Source organism: Bombina bombina, chromosome 6 (assembly GCF_027579735.1).
Source record: "Bombina bombina isolate aBomBom1 chromosome 6, aBomBom1.pri, whole genome shotgun sequence".
NCBI classification, from domain to species: Eukaryota; Metazoa; Chordata; class Amphibia; order Anura; family Bombinatoridae; genus Bombina; species Bombina bombina.
The window spans coordinates 879,014,940-879,033,874 of NC_069504.1; the positions used below are offsets into that span (position 1 = coordinate 879,014,940).

General features: G+C 43.5%; 1 protein-coding gene across 1 annotated transcript in view; it reads right to left on the reverse strand.

The window, feature by feature from the left end:
• The window catches only part of NYAP1 (neuronal tyrosine phosphorylated phosphoinositide-3-kinase adaptor 1), a 176,719-nt gene that overhangs the window by 127,589 nt on the left and 30,195 nt on the right, over positions 1-18,935 (reverse strand). The window contains exon 2 of the mRNA XM_053718361.1: positions 17,893-18,921. The gene's annotated coding sequence lies outside the window, so the exon portion shown is untranslated. The remainder of the gene's footprint in view (positions 1-17,892; positions 18,922-18,935) is intronic.

Here is an 18,935-nt window from a genome sequence, read left to right on the forward strand (position 1 = left end):
AACTAAAGTACAAAAAACCCCCACTAAATTACAGAAAATAAAAAAAGATTTACAATTTTTTAAAACTAATTACACCTAATCTAATCCCCCTAATAAAATAAAAAAGCCCACCAAAATAATAAAATTCCCTACCCTATACTAAATTACAAATAGCCCTTAAAAGGGCCTTTTGCGGGGCATTGCCCAAAGTAATCAGCTCTTTTACCTGTAAAAAAAAGACAATACCCCCCCAACATTAAAACCCACCACCCACACACCCAACCCTACTCTAAAACCCACCCAATCCCCCCTTAAAAAAACCTAACACTACCCCCTTGAAGATCACCCTACCTTGAGCCGTTTCCACCCAGCCGGGCACAAGTGGAAATCCAGAGGGGCAGAAGTCTTTATCCGATCCGGCCAGAAGAGGACCTCCAGACCGGCAGAAGTCTTCATCCAGCCGGCATCTTCTATCTTCTTCCATCCGGAGCGGAGCGGGTCCATCTTGAAGACATCCAACGTGGAGCATCCTCTTCCATTCGACGGCGACTGAAGAATGAAGGTTCCTTTAAGTGACGTCATCCAAGATGGTGTCCCTTCAATTCTGATTGGCTGATAGAATACTCAGCCCATCAGAATTAAGGTAGGAAAAATCCTATTGGCTGATGCAATCAGTCAATAGGATTGATCTTGCATTCTATTGGCTGTTCCAATTACAGTTTGATAGGCTGAGTGTTTGGTTGTGATTGTGTGTGATTGAACTGGGAGTGAGTGTGTGTAGTGTGACGATGGCAGGGAGAGGTAGGGAGGTGGGGAGAGGAGTGGCAGGGAGAGCAATATTAGAGTGGACAGGAAGAGCAGTGGGCCCCCCGTCAGTGAGTAAGTGGAGTGGGGAGAGCTAGAAGGGATGATGAGAGGGGAGATGCCCGAGAGCCCCAGAAAGCAGGCACATCTAGGAGAGGGACAGAGTGTACACATGGGGACAGAAGGGGGGAGGAGGGAGAGGATAGGGATGAACCCACACCTGGGACATCACAGGGAGGAAGCCAAGTGTCCATGGAGGATGAGAAATGTTGCCCTTGTCCAGGCCATCATGGACAATTACAGTGCCCTCTTCGGGTAGGAGAATGGCAAAGGCATTGCCAGAAAGAGAAAAATGGCATGTTTGGCGGTAGAGGATGCCGTCAACAGTGTAGCCCCACAGAGGAGGATTGTTGAAGACCTGAAAAAGCGGTGGAATGACTGCAAGAGGCAGGTCAAAGAAAAGATGGGGCAGGAAGCTATGTACCAGAGGGGAACAGACAGTGGCCCATCCCTGGATATTGAGTATAACACCTGGCAGGAGATGATACGCAGGTCCCTGAGTATCACAGCAGTCCGTGGACTTCCAGGGGCTCGTGACTCAGGGGCTGCAACCATAGCACATCATGCTGGTGAGTAACATCCCACACAACAGTATTATATATATTTGAGATATAACATCCTTTAATATCACACATTCATGTACACAATGAGGAGCATGGTATTTGGCCTACTAACAAAAACATCTACAATTATATTTGACATTACTCCTACTTAACACAATGCAATTCATGATATGAGGTGGAATAGTGCAATACACAGTCTCACAAGTCTCAGAATAACACAAGACACATGTTATAGAGTTTGACATGAGAATCAGTATAGGCCCTAGCATGTATCAATGTATATTGTATGCCCACGTGGACATATATCTGACTGTACTAATCCCTCTCATCCTTTGACTCCTTCACAGAACCTTCTGTCATGAGGATACAGACATCCATGCCGCCACCACCAGTCTTCAGGCAACCGCAAGAACAGTATGCTCCCAGGCATGAGCATGGCTGGATGGCTTCAGTTGAGGACCCGGGAGTGATGCCACCACCATTGCCATATGACCCCTGGCAAGATTCCTGGCCAGATGGAATATCCTCCCTTTGGCTTTGAGGGGGAGCCAAGACAGCCACAAAGGGTCCATGTATTTACTCCCCCACAACACAATCTCATGGCAGTCAGGGATTCTACCCACAAACAATGTCACAGGAAGTGCCAATTGTACAGGCTGAGTCATCACACACTGGTCACCAGTGGGACTATCAACCAACCATGAGAGCTCCACCATCATCAGCAATTGGCCAAGCTCCACCATCATCAGCAATTGGATGAGCTCCACCATCATCAGCAATTGGACGAGCTCCACCATCGGCAGAGGGAAATATAGCAGAATCTACAGCTGCACCTTAAGCACCATCAGATGCAGGTGACCCTGCCCCACATGAACCAGCAGCTGAAGCTGACCGTGCACCTCCAGCAACAGCAGATGCAGGTGACCCTGCCCCACAAGCACCTAGAAGCCCTGCTGCTCAAGAGACTGTGGATGCATTGTATTCTCCCCTGGGTGAGAAATACATAGCACTCCAGAGGAGGCTCATAACAAGCACCGAGAGCATACAAAGAGGCCAAGAGAGGTTTATCAGGAACCACGAAAGGTTCATCAGGAGCAAAGAGAGGATACAACAACATAGCATAGAGCTACAGAGGGACATGGCAGCATCGTTAAGTGCAAGTGTTCATAACCAGTCACAGATAATGCGAATTCTGTCTGATATGCAGATGCAAATGGACAATAGATGGAGAGAACAAAATCAACTCTTGGGTGTGTTGGTTGAACACTTTACACACCAGCAGGACACTACCTCCAGTCTATCATTGTGGCCAGCACACCAGCAGAAACATCAGAATCTTCTCAAACCAGGAGAACAAGGAAATCCACTAGTCACCTCAGCTCCCTCATCCAAAAAGCCAAAAAAGAAATAAATATTCTTATAGTTCACCATAAATCTTGTCCTCTGTTATTTACCATATAATTTTAATCCACACCCATGTGAGGTGTGTTTTAGTACACTAATATTGTTAAAACATATAATATGACCTGTGTGGAAATGGCAATAAAAACAGGTAATATTATCATGTTTATGACATATTCTTGTACTATAAATCACATCCACAATAGTTGTTTATGAAGGGTACATATAGTAATATATTTACTTCTAAGATGTAAATCAATGTATCTCACATCCAATATAAATTGACACATGGATAAAATAGTGATGTTACTGATAGGGTATGCATTATCAGGTGTTTTAAGGCTGCAGGTGAGAGGTTCTGTTGTCTGTGATTGGTTTGCCACAATTGCAAAGAGACGGCCTTCAAGAAGGTCTTAGACATTATCATATGAGCCATCCTAGGTTTAGCTTTCAACTAAGAATACCAAAAGAACAAAGCAAGTGTTAGGATTAAATCTGAAAGTAGTTTGAAATGACATGCCCTATTTGAAACAAGAAGGTTTTCTTTGAACTTGACAGTCCCTTTATATATTTTGGCATCAATGCCAAGCGGTGTTAACATTAGAATTAATTACACTCCAGTGGGTTCTAAAGAGATGAAGGTAATACAATTATGATTTCCCTTTGTTCTCTCCTCGAAGTATTGTTGATTGTTTTGAGAACAAATGTAAAGTAAATAAGCAAGTATATGTACACAATGTGATAAAGTGATGAGATCTGGTTCTACCTACAAGCTCAATCCATTTGATTATGTTGTGGCTTCAAACAACAAAATCAGCTATTTCAAATACACAAATAAACCTTAAAAACCAATATCATAGTATACTGTCCCTTTAACCTTGAGATGCTGCTTAAATGTATGTGTTTGTTAAGGCTTCCAGGGAGTTATGTTGCTTTTTTAGTCAGTGCAAGGGTTGCTGCGCCTGCAATATGTGGCAAGATGAGAATGGAGTAGATTTTCTGAATTCTGCGTGCGTAAGTCCTTACGCTGTATATTGGATACCAAATTGCGCGGCTGTTCTATTTTACTCTATGGGAATAAAAATTACGGCCGAAGGGTGAAATATACATGCGCATACATAGACCTGACTCATGGCAAATATAAGTAAAATACATGTATTTAAAACTTTATATTAATATCCTATATAATAAAAGGCCAAGTGTGTTTGTCTGAAGCTGTAGTAGAGACTGTGCGCAAGGACAAACACAATTGGCCTACCTCACCTGGCATCTGGCGTGGAGTGGACGTAGCCGGACGGGCGTGATGTGGGCGGGGTCGGACATGACGTGGGTGGGGCCGAATGCTCCGTGAGAGATAGAGAGTTCTAAAGAGGGGGGATAGAGAGCAGAAGATGGGGGATAAAGAGAAAGGGGAGAGACAGCAAAAGAGAGGGGGAGAGAGCAAAAGAGGGGCATAGAGAGAGCAAAAGAGAGCGGGTAGAGAGCAAAATGAGGGGGGGAAGAGAGAGCAAAAGAGAGGAAGAGAGACAGCAAAAGAGAGATGGGAGAGAGAGCAGAAGAAGGGGAGAGAGAGAGCACAAAAGAGGGGGAGAGAGAGCACAAAAGAGGGGGAGAGAGCATCAAAGAGAGGGGGGGTAGAGAGAGCGCAAAAGTGAAGGGGGAGAGAGCGCAAAAGAGAAGAGGGAGAGCGCTAAAGAGAGGGGGGAGAGAGAGCTAAAAGAGGGGGGAGAGAAAAAGCAAAAGAGGGGAGAGGGGGAGAGAGAGAGAGCAAAAGAGAGGGGGGAGAGAGTGCAAAAGAGAGGGGGGAGAGAGAGCGCAAAAGAGAGGGGAGAGAGTGCAAAAGAGAGGGGAGAAAGTGCAAAAGAGGGGAGAGAAAGCGCAAAAGAGGAGGGAGAAAGCGCAAAAGAGGGGAGAGAAAGCGCAAAAGAGGGGGGAGAAAGCGCAAAAGAGGGGGGGGAGAGCGCAAAAGAGGGAGGGAGAGAGCGCAAAAGAGGGAGGGAGAGAGCGCAAAAGAGGGGGGAGAGAGCAAAAGAGAGGGGAAAGAGCGCAAAAGAAAGGGGGAGAGGGAGCAAAAGAGAGGGGAGAGGGAGCAAAAGAGAGGGGAGAGGGAGCAAAAGAGAGGGGAGAGGGAGCAAAAGAGAGGGGAGAGAGCGCAAAAGAGAGTGGGGAGAGAGCGCAAAAGAGAGTGGGGAGAGAGCGCAAAAGAGAGGGGGAGAGAGCACAAAAGAGAGGGGGGAGAGAGCGCAAAAGAGAGGGGGGGGAGAGAGAGCGCAAAAGAGAGGGGGGGGAGAGAGAGCGCAAAAGAGGGGGGGAGAGAGAGAGCGCAAAAGAGGGGGGGAGAGAGCAAAATAGGGGAGAGATAGCAAAAGTGGGGGAGAAAGAGAGAGCAAAAGAGGGGGGAGAGAGCAGAAGAATAGCGGGGAAGAGAGAGCAAAAGAGAGGGGGGAGAGAGAAAGGGTTGGAACCGCGGTACTTAGAAAATTTGGCCCGTGTACACGGGCTTTAGAACTAGTCCTATAATATAAAAGGCCAAGTGTGTTTGTCCGAAGCTGTCATGCGCAGTAGAGACAGCACGAGGACAAACACACCCGGCCTTACCTGGCATGCTGTTTGCGGCGGTGAGGCGGAAGTGGGCGTGGCCGGCGTGGCTGGGGGCAGTCTGCACAAGAGAGAGGGGAGAGAAATAGAAAGAGAGGGGGAGAGACAAAAAGAGATAGGAAAGAGTTAAAGAGAGGGGAAAGAGCAGAAAAGAGGGGGAGAGGGAGCAAAAGAGAGGGGAAAGAGCAAAAGAGAGGGGAAAGAGCAAAAGAGAGGGGAAAGAGCAAAAGAGAGGGGGAGAGAGAGAGCAAAACAGTGGGGGGGAGAGAAAATAAGAGGGGGAAAGAGAGAGAGAGCAAAAGAGAGGGGAAGAGAGAGCAAAAGAAGAGAGGGGGAGAGAGAGCAATAGAGAGGGGAAGAGAGAGAGCAAAAGAGAGGGATGGAGAGAGAGCATAGAGAGGGGAAAGAGCAAAAGAGATTGGGGAGAGTAAAAGAGAGGGGAAATAGCAAAATAGAGGGAAGATAAAGAAAAAGAGAGGGGGAGAGAGAGCAAAAGAGAGCGGGGAGAGAGAGAAAAAGAGAGGGGGGAGAGAGCAATAGAGAGGGGGAGAGAGAGAGCAAAAGAGAGTGATGGAGAGAGAGAGCAAAAGAGAGGGGAGAGAGACAGAGCAAAAGAGAGGAGGGGGAGAGAGCAAAAGAGAGGGGGGAGAGAGAGAGCAAAAGAGAGGGGGGAGAGAAAGAGCAAAAGAGAGGGATGGAGAGAGAGAGCAAAAAAAGGGGAGAGAGACAGAGCAAAAGAGAGGGGGGAGAGAGAGAGCGCAAAAGAGAGGGGAAGAGCGCAAAAGAGTGGGGGAGAGAGCGCAAAAGAGAGGGGGAGATCGCAAAAGAGAGGGGGAGAGCGCAAAAGAGGGGTAAGAGAGTGCGCAAAAGAGAGAGACAGAACGAAAAGAGAGGGGGAGAGAGAGAGCATAAAAGAGGGTGGAGAGAGAGCGTAAAAGAGAGGGGGGAGAGAGAGCGTAAAAGAGAGGGAGAGAGCACAAAAGAGAGGGGGAGAGAGAGCAAAAGAGAGGGGGGAGAGAAAGCAAAAGAGAGGGGGAGAGAGAGAGCATAAAAGAGAGGGGGGAGAGAGAGCGCAAAAGAGAAGGGGAGAGAGAGCAAAAGAGAGGGGGGGAGAAAGCAAAAGAGAGGGAGGAGAGAAAGCAAAAGAGAGGGGGAGAGAGGGAGCAAAAGAGAGGGGGGAGAGAGAGAGCAAAAGAGAGGTGGAGCGAGAACGCAAAAGAGAGGAGGAGAGAGAGCAAAAGAAAGAGGGGAGAGAGCGCAAAAGAGAGGGGGAGAGAGCACAAAAGAGAGGGGGAGAGAGAGCAAGGGGTGGGACCACTGTACTGCAAAAAATGGCCCGTGTAAATGGGCTTTAGGACTAGTTAATACATAAAGCGCCAAACCATAGCGGAGTGTGTCTTAAACAATGAATCAATGATACATACTTACCGAAAAGACACCCATCCACATATAGCAGATAGCCAAACCAGTACTGAAAACTATCAGCAGAGGTTATGGTATATAAGAGTATATATCGTCGATCTGAAAAGGAAGGTAGGAGATGAATCCCTACGACCGATAAGAGAGGACCCTTGAAAAGATTTCCTGCGAGAGAAACCATAAAATCAATACTCTCTTCACAGCCCTCTGACAAACACTGTACTCTGAGAGGAATTGGGCTTCAATATGCTGAGAAGCGCTTATCACAGAAGAAAAATCAAGCACAAACTTACTTCACCACCTGTATAGGAGGCAAAGTTTGTAAAACTGAATTGTGGGTGTGGTGGGAGGTGTATTTATAGGCATTTTGAGGTTTGGGAAACTTTGCCCCCTCCTGGTAGGAATGTATATCCCATACGTCATTAGCTCATGGACTCTTGCCAATTACATGAAAGAAAAACATAATTTATGCTTACCTGATAAATTTATTTCTCTTGTAGTGTAGTCAGTCCACGGGTCATCCATTACTTATGGGATTATATCTATTCCCCAACAGGAAGTTGCAAGAGGATCACCCAAGCAGAGCTGCTATATAGCTCCTCCCCTCACATGTCATATCCAGTCATTCGACCGAAACAAGACGAGAAAGGAGAAACCATAGGGTGCAGTGGTGACTGGAGTTTAATTAAAAATTTAGATCTGCCTTAAAAGACAGGGCGGGTCGTGGACTGACTACACTACAAGAGAAATAAATTTATCAGGTAAGCATAAATTATGTTTCTCTCTTGTTAAGTGTAGTCAGTCCACGGGTCATCCATTACTTATGGGATACTAATACCAAAGCTAAAGTACACGGATGAAGGGAGGGACAAGGCAGGAACTTTAAACGGAGGGAACCACTGCCTGAAGTACCTTTCTCCCAAAAATAGCCTCCGAAGAAGCAAAAGTGTCAAATTTGTAAAACTTTGAAAAAGTGTGAAGTGAAGATCAAGTCCCAGCCTTGCAAATCTGTTCAACAGAAGCCTCATTTTTAAAGGCCCAGGTGGAAGCCACAGCTCTAGTAGAATGAGCTGTAATTCTTTCAGGAGGCTGCTGTCCAGCAGTCTCATAGGCTAAACGTATTCTGCTACGAAGCCAAAAAGAGAGAGAGGTAGCCGAAGCCTTTTAACCTCTCCTCTGTCCAGAGTAAACGACAAACAGGGAAGAAGTTTGACGAAAATCTTTAGTTGCCTGCAAATAGAACTTCAGGGCACGGACTACGTCCAGATTATGCAAAAGTCGTTCCTTCTTTGAAGAAGGGTTAGGACACAATGATGGAACAACAATCTCTTGATTGATATTCCTGTTAGAAACTACCTTAGGTAAGAACCCAGGTTTAGTACGCAGAACTACCATGTCTGAATGAAAAATCAGATAAGGAGAATCACAATGTAAGGCAGATAACTCAGAGACTCTTCGAGCCGAGGAAATAGCCATCAAAAACAGAACTTTCCAAGATAACAGCTTAATATCAATGGAATGATGGGGTTCAAATGGAACGCCTTGCAGGACGTTAAGAACTAAGTTTAAGCTCCACGGCGGAGCAACAGTCTTAAACACAGGCTTAATCCTAGCCAAAGCCTGACAAAAAGCCTGAACGTCTGGAATTTCTGCCAGACGCTTGTGTAGAAGAATAGACAGAGCAGAAATCTGTCCTTTTAACGAACTAGCGGATAAGCCCTTTTCTAAACCCTCTTGTAGAAAAGACAATATCCTAGGAATCCTAACCTTACTCCATGAGTAACTCTTGGATTCGCACCAATACAAATATTTACGCCATATCTTATGGTAAATTCTTCTGGTAACAGGTTTCCTAGAATGTATTAAGGTATCAATAACCGACTCCGAGAAGCCACGCTTTGATAGAATCAAGCGTTCAATCTCCATGCAGTCAGCCTCAGAGAAATTAGATTTGGATGGTTGAAAGGACCATGAATTAGAAGGTCCTGCCTCAGAGGCAGAGACCATGGTGGACAGGACGACATGTCCACTAGGTCTGCATACCAGGTCCTGCGTGGCCACGCAGGCGCTATCAGGATCACCGATGCTCTCTCCTGTTTGATCTTGTCAATCAGTCGAGGAAGCATCGGAAATGGTGGAAACATATAAGCCATGTTGAAGACCCAAGGGGCTGTCAGAGCATCTATCAGCACCGCTCCCGGGTCCCTGGACCTGGATCCGTAGCAAGGAAGCTTGGCGTTCTGGCGAGACGCCATGAGATCCAGATCTGGTTTGCCCCAACGATGAATCAGTTGAGCGAAGACCTCCGGATGAAGTTCCCACTCCCCCGGATGAAAAGTCTGGCGACTTAGAAAATCCGCCTCCCAGTTCTCCACGCCTGGGATGTAGATTGCTGACAGGTGGCAAGAGTGAGACTCTGCCCAGCGAATTATCTTTGAGACTTCCAACATCGCTAGGGAACTCCTGGTTCCCCCTTGATGATTGATGTAAGCCACAGTCGTGATGTTGTCCGACTGAAATCTGATGAACCTCAGAGTTGCTAACTGAGGCCAAGCTAGAAGAGCATTGAATATTGCTCTTAACTCCAGAATATTTATTGGGAGGAGTTTCTCCTCCTGAGTCCATGATCCCTGAGCCTTCAGGGAATTCCAGACTGCGCCCCAACCTAGAAGGCTGGCGTCTGTTGTTTCAATCGTCCAATCTGGCCTGCGAAAGGTCATCCCCTTGGACAGGTGGGGCCGAGAAAGCCACCATAGAAGAGAATCTCTGGTCTCTTGGTCCAGATTTAGTAGAGGGGACAAATCTGAATAATCCCCATTCCACTGACTTAGCATGCACAATTGCAGCGGTCTGAGATGCAGTCGCGCAAATGGTACTATGTCCATTGCCGCTACCATTAAGCCGATTACTTCCATGCACTGAGCTACTGACGGGTGTGGAATGGAATGAAGGGCACGGCAAGCATTTAGAAGTTTTGATAACCTGGCCTCCGTCAGGTAAATTTTCATCTCTACAGAATCTATAAGAGTCCCTAGGAAGGGAACCCTTGTGAGTGGTAATAGAGAACTCTTTTCCACGTTCACCTTCCACCCATGCGACCTCAGAAATGCCAGAACTATCTCTGTATGAGACTTGGCAGTTTGAAAACTTGACGCTTGTATCAGAATGTCGTCTAGGTACGGAGCCACCGCTATGTCTCGCGGTCTTAGTACCGCCAAAAGTGAGCCCAGAACTTTTGTAAAGATTCTTGGAGCCGTAGCTAACCCGAAGGGAAGAGCTACAAACTGGTAATGCCTGTCTAGGAAGGCAAATCTTAGGTACGTGAAGGTATGTGAAGGTAGGCATCCTTTAAGTCCACAGTGGTCATGTACTGACCCTCTTGGATCATGGGTAGGATGGTTCAAATAGTTTCCATTTTGAATGATGGAACTCTTAGGAATTTGTTTAGGATTTTTAAGTCCAAGATTGGTCTGAAGGTTCCCTCTTTCTTGGGAACCACAAACAGATTTGAATAGAATCCCTGCCCGTGTTCCGTCCGCGGAACTGGGTGGATCACCCCCATTAGTAAGAGGTCTTGTACACAGCGTAGAAACGCCTCTTTCTTTATTTGGTTTGCTGATAACCTTGAAAGATGAAATCTCCCTTGTGGAGGAGAAGCTTTGAAGTCCAGAAGATATCCCTGAGATATGATCTCCAACGCCCAGGGATCCTGGACATCTCTTGCCCAAGCCTGGGCGAAGAGAGAAAGTCTGCCCCCCACTAGATCCGTTTCCGGATAGGGGGCCCTCTCTTCATGCTGTCTTAGGGGCAGCAGCAGGTTTTCTGGCCTGCTTGCCCTTGTTCCAGGACTGGTTAGTTTTCCAGCCCTGTCTGTAACGAGCAACAGCTCCTTCCTGTTTTGGAGCGGAGGAAGTTGATGCTGCTCCTGCCTTGAGGTTACGAAAGGCACGAAAATTAGACTGTTTGGCCTTTGATTTGGCCCTGTCCTGAGGTAGAGCATGGCCCTTACCTCCCGTAATGTCAGCGATAATTTCTTTCAAGCCGGGCCCGAATAAGGTCTGCCCTTTGAAAGGAATATTAAGCAATTTAGATTTAGAAGTCACGTCAGCTGACCAGGATTTAAGCCATAGCGATCTGCGCGCTTGGATGGCGAATCCGGAGTTCTTAGCCGTAAGTTTGGTTAAATGTACAACGGCATCAGAAACAAATGCGTTAGCTAGCTTAAGTGCTTTAAGCTTGTTCATAATTTCATCCAATGGAGCTGTGCGAATGGCCTCTTCCAGAGACTCAAACCAGAATGCCGCCGCAGCAGTGACAGGCGCAATGCATGCAAGGGGCTGTAAGATAAAACCTTGTTGAACAAACATTTTCTTAAGGTAACCTAATTTTTTATCCATTGGATCTGAAAAGGCACAACTATCCTCCACCGGGATAGTGGTACGCTTAGCTAAAGTAGAAACCGCTCCCTCCACCTTAGCATGCACAATTGCAGCGGTCTGAGATGCAGTCGCGCAAATGGTACTATGTCCATTGCCGCTACCATTAAGCCGATTACTTCCATGCACTGAGCTACTGACGGGTGTGGAATGGAATGAAGGGCACGGCAAGCATTTAGAAGTTTTGATAACCTGGCCTCCGTCAGGTAAATTTTCATCTCTACAGAATCTATAAGAGTCCCTAGGAAGGGAACCCTTGTGAGTGGTAATAGAGAACTCTTTTCCACGTTCACCTTCCACCCATGCGACCTCAGAAATGCCAGAACTATCTCTGTATGAGACTTGGCAGTTTGAAAACTTGACGCTTGTATCAGAATGTCGTCTAGGTACGGAGCCACCGCTATGTCTCGTGGTCTTAGTACCGCCAAAAGTGAGCCCAGAACTTTTGTAAAGATTCTTGGAGCCGTAGCTAACCCGAAGGGAAGAGCTACAAACTGGTAATGCCTGTCTAGGAAGGTAAATCTTAGGTACCGATAATGATCCTTGTGAATCGGTATGTGAAGGTAGGCATCCTTTAAGTCCACAGTGGTCATGTACTGACCCTCTTGGATCATGGGTAGGATGGTTCAAATAGTTTCCATTTTGAATGATGGAACTCTTAGGAATTTGTTTAGGATTTTTAAGTCCAAGATTGGTCTGAAGGTTCCCTCTTTCTTGGGAACCACAAACAGATTTGAATAGAATCCCTGCCCGTGTTCCGTCCGCGGAACTGGGTGGATCACCCCCATTAGTAAGAGGTCTTGTACACAGCGTAGAAACGCCTCTTTCTTTATTTGGTTTGCTGATAACCTTGAAAGATGAAATCTCCCTTGTGGAGGAGAAGCTTTGAAGTCCAGAAGATATCCCTGAGATATGATCTCCAACGCCCAGGGATCCTGGACATCTCTTGCCCAAGCCTGGGCGAAGAGAGAAAGTCTGCCCCCCACTAGATCCGTTTCCGGATAGGGGGCCCTCTCTTCATGCTGTCTTAGGGGCAGCAGCAGGTTTTCTGGCCTGCTTGCCCTTGTTCCAGGACTGGTTAGTTTTCCAGCCCTGTCTGTAACGAGCAACAGCTCCTTCCTGTTTTGGAGCGGAGGAAGTTGATGCTGCTCCTGCCTTGAGGTTACGAAAGGCACGAAAATTAGACTGTTTGGCCTTTGATTTGGCCCTGTCCTGAGGTAGAGCATGGCCCTTACCTCCCGTAATGTCAGCGATAATTTCTTTCAAGCCGGGCCCGAATAAGGTCTGCCCTTTGAAAGGAATATTAAGCAATTTAGATTTAGAAGTCACGTCAGCTGACCAGGATTTAAGCCATAGCGATCTGCGCGCTTGGATGGCGAATCCGGAGTTCTTAGCCGTAAGTTTGGTTAAATGTACAACGGCATCAGAAACAAATGCGTTAGCTAGCTTAAGTGCTTTAAGCTTGTTCATAATTTCATCCAATGGAGCTGTGCGAATGGCCTCTTCCAGAGACTCAAACCAGAATGCCGCCGCAGCAGTGACAGGCGCAATGCATGCAAGGGGCTGTAAGATAAAACCTTGTTGAACAAACATTTTCTTAAGGTAACCTTCTAATTTTTTATCCATTGGATCTGAAAGGCACAACTATCCTCCACCGGGATAGTGGTATGCTTAGCTAAAGTAGAAACCGCTCCCTCCACCTTAGGGACCGTCTGCCATAAGTCTCGTGTGGTGGGGTCTATAGGAAACATTTTCCTAAATATGGGAGGAGGGGAAAAAGGCTCACCGGGTCTATCCCACTCCTTGCTAATAATCTCTGTAAGCCTTTTAGGTATAGGAAACACGTCAGTACACACCGGTACCGCATAGTATCTATCCAACCTACATAATTTTTCTGGAATTGCAACCGTGTTACAATCATTCAGAGCCGCTAATACCTCCCCTAGCAATATGCGGAGGTTCTCAAGCTTAAATTTAAAATTAGAAATCTCTGAATCCAGTCTCCCTGGATCAGATCCGTCACCCACAGAATGAAGCTCTCCGTCTTCATGTTCTGCAAATTGGGACGCAGTATCGGACATGGCTCTCACATCATCAGCGCGCTCTGTCCTTAACCCAGAGCTATCACGCTTGCCTCTTAATTCTGGCAATTTAGATAATACTTCTGTCATAACAGTAGCCATGTCTTGCAAAGTGATTTGTAAGGGCCTCCCTGATGTACTTGGCGCCACAAAATCACGCACCTCCTGAGCGGGAGGCGAAGGTACTGACACGTGAGGAGAGTTAGTCGGCATAACTTCCCCCTCGTTGTCTGGTGATAATTTCTTTGCATGTAAAGACTGACTTTTATTTAAAGTTACATCAATGCATTTAGTACACAACCTTCTATGGGGCTCCACATTGGCCTTCATACATAGTGAACAAACAGATTAGTTATAGCAACCAAATTTTCACAGTAAATGTATTAAGTTAGCAAAGGATTGCACCCACCAGCAAATGGATGATTAACCCCTTAATACCCAAAAACGGATAACAATTTAATAATTAACGTTTTTATCACAGTCAAACGTCTGCTGTGACTGATTACCTCCCTCAAAATGAATTTTGAAGACCCCTGAGCTCTCTAGAGACGTCCTGGATCATGGAGGATGAAGTAGGAAGATTGTGACTGAATTTTTACTGCGCAAAAAAGCGCTAAAATAGGCCCCTCCCACTCATATTACAACAGTGGGGAAGCTCAGTTAACTGTTTCTATGCAGAAACAAAAGTTATCCATGTGGTAAAAATCATGCCCCAATAAGTTTTATCACCAAGTACCTCACAAAAAAACAATTAACATGCCAGTAAACGTTTTGAACATACATTTTAAAAGTTATGAAGTGTTATTAATAAGCCTGCTACCAGTCGCTTTTACTGCAGTTAAGGCTCACACATTACTTCAGTATTAACAGTATTTTCTGAGTCAAATTCCATTCCCTAGAAAAATACTTCAGTGTACACACACTCCTCAGCCTAATACCAGTCGCTACCACTGCATTACATTGGTATCAGCAGTAATTTCTCAGTCAATTCCATTGCTTAGAAAAATAATTTACTGCACATGCCTCGTTTGCAGGGGGGCCCTGCATGCTATTCCCCTTTTCTGAAGTTACCTCACTCCTCAGAATGTGAGAGAACAGCCAGTGGATCTTAGTTACGTCTGCTAAGATCATAGAAAACGCAGGCAGATTCTTCTTCTAATGCTGCCTGAGAAACAAACAGCACACTCCGGTGCCATTTAAAATAACAAACTTTTGATTGAAGAAATAAACTAAGTTTAAAAACACCACAGACCTCTCACAACGACCTATCTTTAGTTAGGTTGCAAGAGAATGACTGGATATGACATGTGAGGGGAGGAGCTATATAGCAGCTCTGCTTGGGTGATCCTCTTGCAACTTCCTGTTGGGGAAGAGATATAATCCCATAAGTAATGGATGACCCGTGGACTGACTACACTTAACAAGAGAAATTGGGTTTAGTATACCTTTAAAAGGGACAGTCTACAATAAAATTGTTATTGTTTTAAAAGTTAGATAATCCCTTTATTACCCATTCCCCAGTTTTGCATATCCAACACAGTTATATTAATATACTTTTTACCTCTGTGATTACCGTGTATCTAAGAACCTTCTTCCAGCCCCTGATCACATGACTGTGACTGTTTATTATCTATTGGCTTGCATTTAGCATTGTGTTGTGCTAAATCTTAAATAACTTTCTGTGCCTGAACACAGTGTTATCTATATGGTCCACGTGTACTTTCAGTCTATTTGTGTTGAAAAGCAATTTAAAAAGCATGTGATAAGAGGCAGGCTTAGAAATTAGCATATGAGTCTGTCTAGGTTTAGTTTCAACTAAGAATACCAAGAGAAAAAAGCTAATTTGATTATAAAAGTAAATTGGAAAGTTGATTAAAATTACAAGTCCTATCTGAATAATGAAAGTTTAATTTTGACTAGACTGTCCCTTTAAGGATAGCAACACTTCAAAACACCTTATATATTTAAAGATATTTTAGCTACGAAGAACAATTCACCCTAAAATTCATTTGTGTACAACCCATATCAACAACAGAGAACTGCATTGCAAAATATCCATGTACAAAAGAAATATTTTAAAATAACACTTATTTTGTTAGCACCGTTTACAAGGTTTTGCAGTTCATGTTCATAGTATAATTTGTTGTGGACAGATATAAATGACATCTAAGCAATCACTCTATAGAATGTTGCATTTTACCATGTTTAACCTCTTAAGGACATATGACGGAATTTTTCCGTCATAAAACAATTGAGCAAACTGAAAGCTGTGTCCTTAAAGGGTTAAAGGGACAAAAACGTTTTTTGTTGCATATAAAGTGGCTGGCATTTTAAAATGTATTACAGTGTTTTGCTTTTGGAAAACGGATGTTCCTACACTGGTTAGTATGCTCGTGAAGCATGTCACTGTCCACCAGTAAAGCAGTGGGAGATCTATTTATCAGACAGTGAACAATCAGGGCTTATTTGCACTTTCTTTTACCTTTACAATTATAATGCATTAACTTACTGTATTTTAATGGGAAAAAACACAATATATATTTAACATGTTTAAATAGTGCTACTTTATTTGCATGATAGACATTTTCAGAGCTTTCTGTCACTTTAAATAGGATGGAGGCATTCCAGCCTCTCTGGGAGGTACCACATTTTTCAGCTGTATTTTACAACAAAAAACAGGGAAAATAAGTGATTATTGTTTACTAAAATGCTATTTTATTTTCCAAAATTAAAAGTTTTAAGGGAGATTCCATTTTTGCATTTAAAATGATTGTAAAGTTTAAGGAATTATTGCCCAGTATCTAAAAATAATCTTAAAAACAGGGGCAGTATCCCTTTAAAATTCATTAAACTTTGCAAACGCTTCTTTTTTAAAATACTTACCATTGCATTATGGTAAACATAATGCCGATCCTCCGCCTGCATCTCCTACTGTATTGAGCAGATCGATGATGAATCTGACCTCCTCCAATCATTGCGTGCCCCCTTTGGCGCCCAGCTCGTGGGGCATGCAAGAATTGGAGGAAGCCGGATTCAACATCAATATGCTAAATACAGCAGGAGATGCGGACGGAGGATCAGCGTTATGTTTACCATAACGCAATGGTAAGTATTTTAAAAAAGAAGCGTCTTTGCAAAGTTTAATGAATTTTAAAGGGATACTGAAACAAATATTATCATTTTTTTCTTCGTTCTCTTGCTATCTTTATTTGAAAAAGAAGCATCTAAGCTAAGGAGTCAGACAATTTTAAGTTTAGAACCCTGGACAGCACTAGTTTATTGGTGGGTGAATTTATCCACCAATCAGCAAGAACAACCCAGGTTGTGAACCAAAAATGGTCCGGTATCTAAACTTACATTCTTGCTTTTCAAATAAAAATACGAAGAGAAGGAAGAACAATTGATAATAGGAGTAAATTAGAAAGTTGCTTAAAGGGGCAGTAAAGTTATAAACTAATGTTATATAATTCTGCACATAGTGCAGCATTATATAACATTAGCTCAAATCCACATTTATACTTTAAAGGATTGCAGAGAAATTGTAACTAAAACCTCCTTTTACCAGAACGCTGCTCCTTGATCTACTGAGCGGGTCTGGATTTTACACAGTGCATCTCTGCAACACTGTGTGCCCGGTCACGCCATTAAAATTAAGGTATCTCGCTCCCGCTCTGGTCTAGTAGTGAGAGCAAGCTACATTCATTTTAATGGTGCGACCGGGCACACAGTGTTACAGAAATGCACTGTATAAAATCCAGACATGCTCAGTGGAGCAAGGAGCAGCGTTCTGGTAAAAGGATGTTTTAGTTACAATTTCTCTGCAATCCTTTAAAGTATAAATGTGCCGGTAAGCTAATGTTATATAATTCTGCACTATTTGCAGAATTATATACATTAGTTTGTAAGTTTACTGCCCCTTTAAAATTGCATGCTCTCTCTGAATCATGGATTAAAAAAATTGGGTTCAGTGTCCCTTTAAGATTATTTTTAGATACTGGGCACTAATTCCTTAAACTTTACAATCACTTTAATGTTCCTTTAACTATCAAAATCTATCGACATAAAAGTATCCATATGATATACAGATGATGCCAGGTTTAGTTCAAGGTAGTCCCCCTCTGGAATGTAAACATGACGATATAAAAGACCTTTATACACCTTCTGCTTCTGTGTAAAACTGGTGCTTTGGCCACACTCCCTAGAGATTCCACAAAGCAAATTTTATAACACACAAATGCTGCAAATCAAATAGTTGGTATACGCAATTTACAGCATTTTGAAAACCTAGATCACAGCTTGCGTTTTGACCTCTCTAGGGAGTGTTTAACAAAGAACAATTTGTACACTGAAGTTTAATGTCCCTTTAAGTTCTAAACCACATGGGCTGCAAAATTATTCTATAGATCTAATAACATTAAAAGAAAAATCATACAGTGGCTGTATACGGATTTTATAATTCATCACTCAGTATGGTTTTAATATAATTCATTTTTATTAATAAAAAAATATAGATTTATATATATATATATATATGACATGCAGTAGTCTTACCTTGGGGTCTCTCTCTTCAGCTTCCTCAACCCCCACCCATTGCTCTGGATGTAGCATCTGGGTAATTAGAAATATAAAAAAAAAAAAACCTCACGAGCCTTACTGTCACATTCTCATGCTCAGTTTCCAATCATTGCTAAAGGAATAAACTCCTTACTCCAAACATCTGGAAGTTTGTCAGTAGCACATTGTTTGAGAAACTTTACAGGGTTTTTTTGTGCCTTCTAACAGGAAAATCTTTATATAACCGATTTTCCTACCAAAGTCATATTTTGTATCATATGAAAAAATTAAGATACATTCTTCATTATGTTCCTAGGGTAAAAATAAATAAAGAGCGTCTTCTTTAATCCGGAACTTTTTTAGAAGAATACAAGTTTGTTAGAAAAAAAACTCCCTTATATAGATATATTCTTCTGGATTAATATGAGACCAACCTCTGTTTCCTATAGATAATATTAATTCAGTCTCAAATCCAGTTTTTTCCCAATCCCAGTTGACTTGTATCTTTTGTACACAGAAAAGCTGAATACGTTCATTTTTGGGGGGTTGACATGGTTGTAAAATATATAAACAAACAATCAATGCGAAAACAAATTTCTACTTCTGAAAAGATGGGATCTCAATGTTGTCACTAGTATAATGTGAAATATTTTTCAATCAAATAGACTTGTTCATTGTAGTTTAGTGAAAGTGAATTATTTTTTAAATCCCTGTAAACTCACAAGGCACTGTGCAATCTAAAATCAAATCAGATTTCCATTCTTCTGTTGCTTATATACGGAAAATTAATTTGGTAATTCAGGCCGAGGTTGGCAGCAGCTGGGTCCAGATATAAAAGTACCCAAGGCTGAATCATGGAACAGAAGATGTGCTGGATACCATTATAAGAAAAACAACTGTGTATCTGTCATCTGCAAATGTTACTGGAAACTGTTTCATGGGAATCCATAGTAGATTGTCCTATGATATCCTAGTTGTAGAGAAGAGTCTGTTGCTTTCATCTCAGTCGAACTGTTGAGGGAATATCTACAGAATGAAGA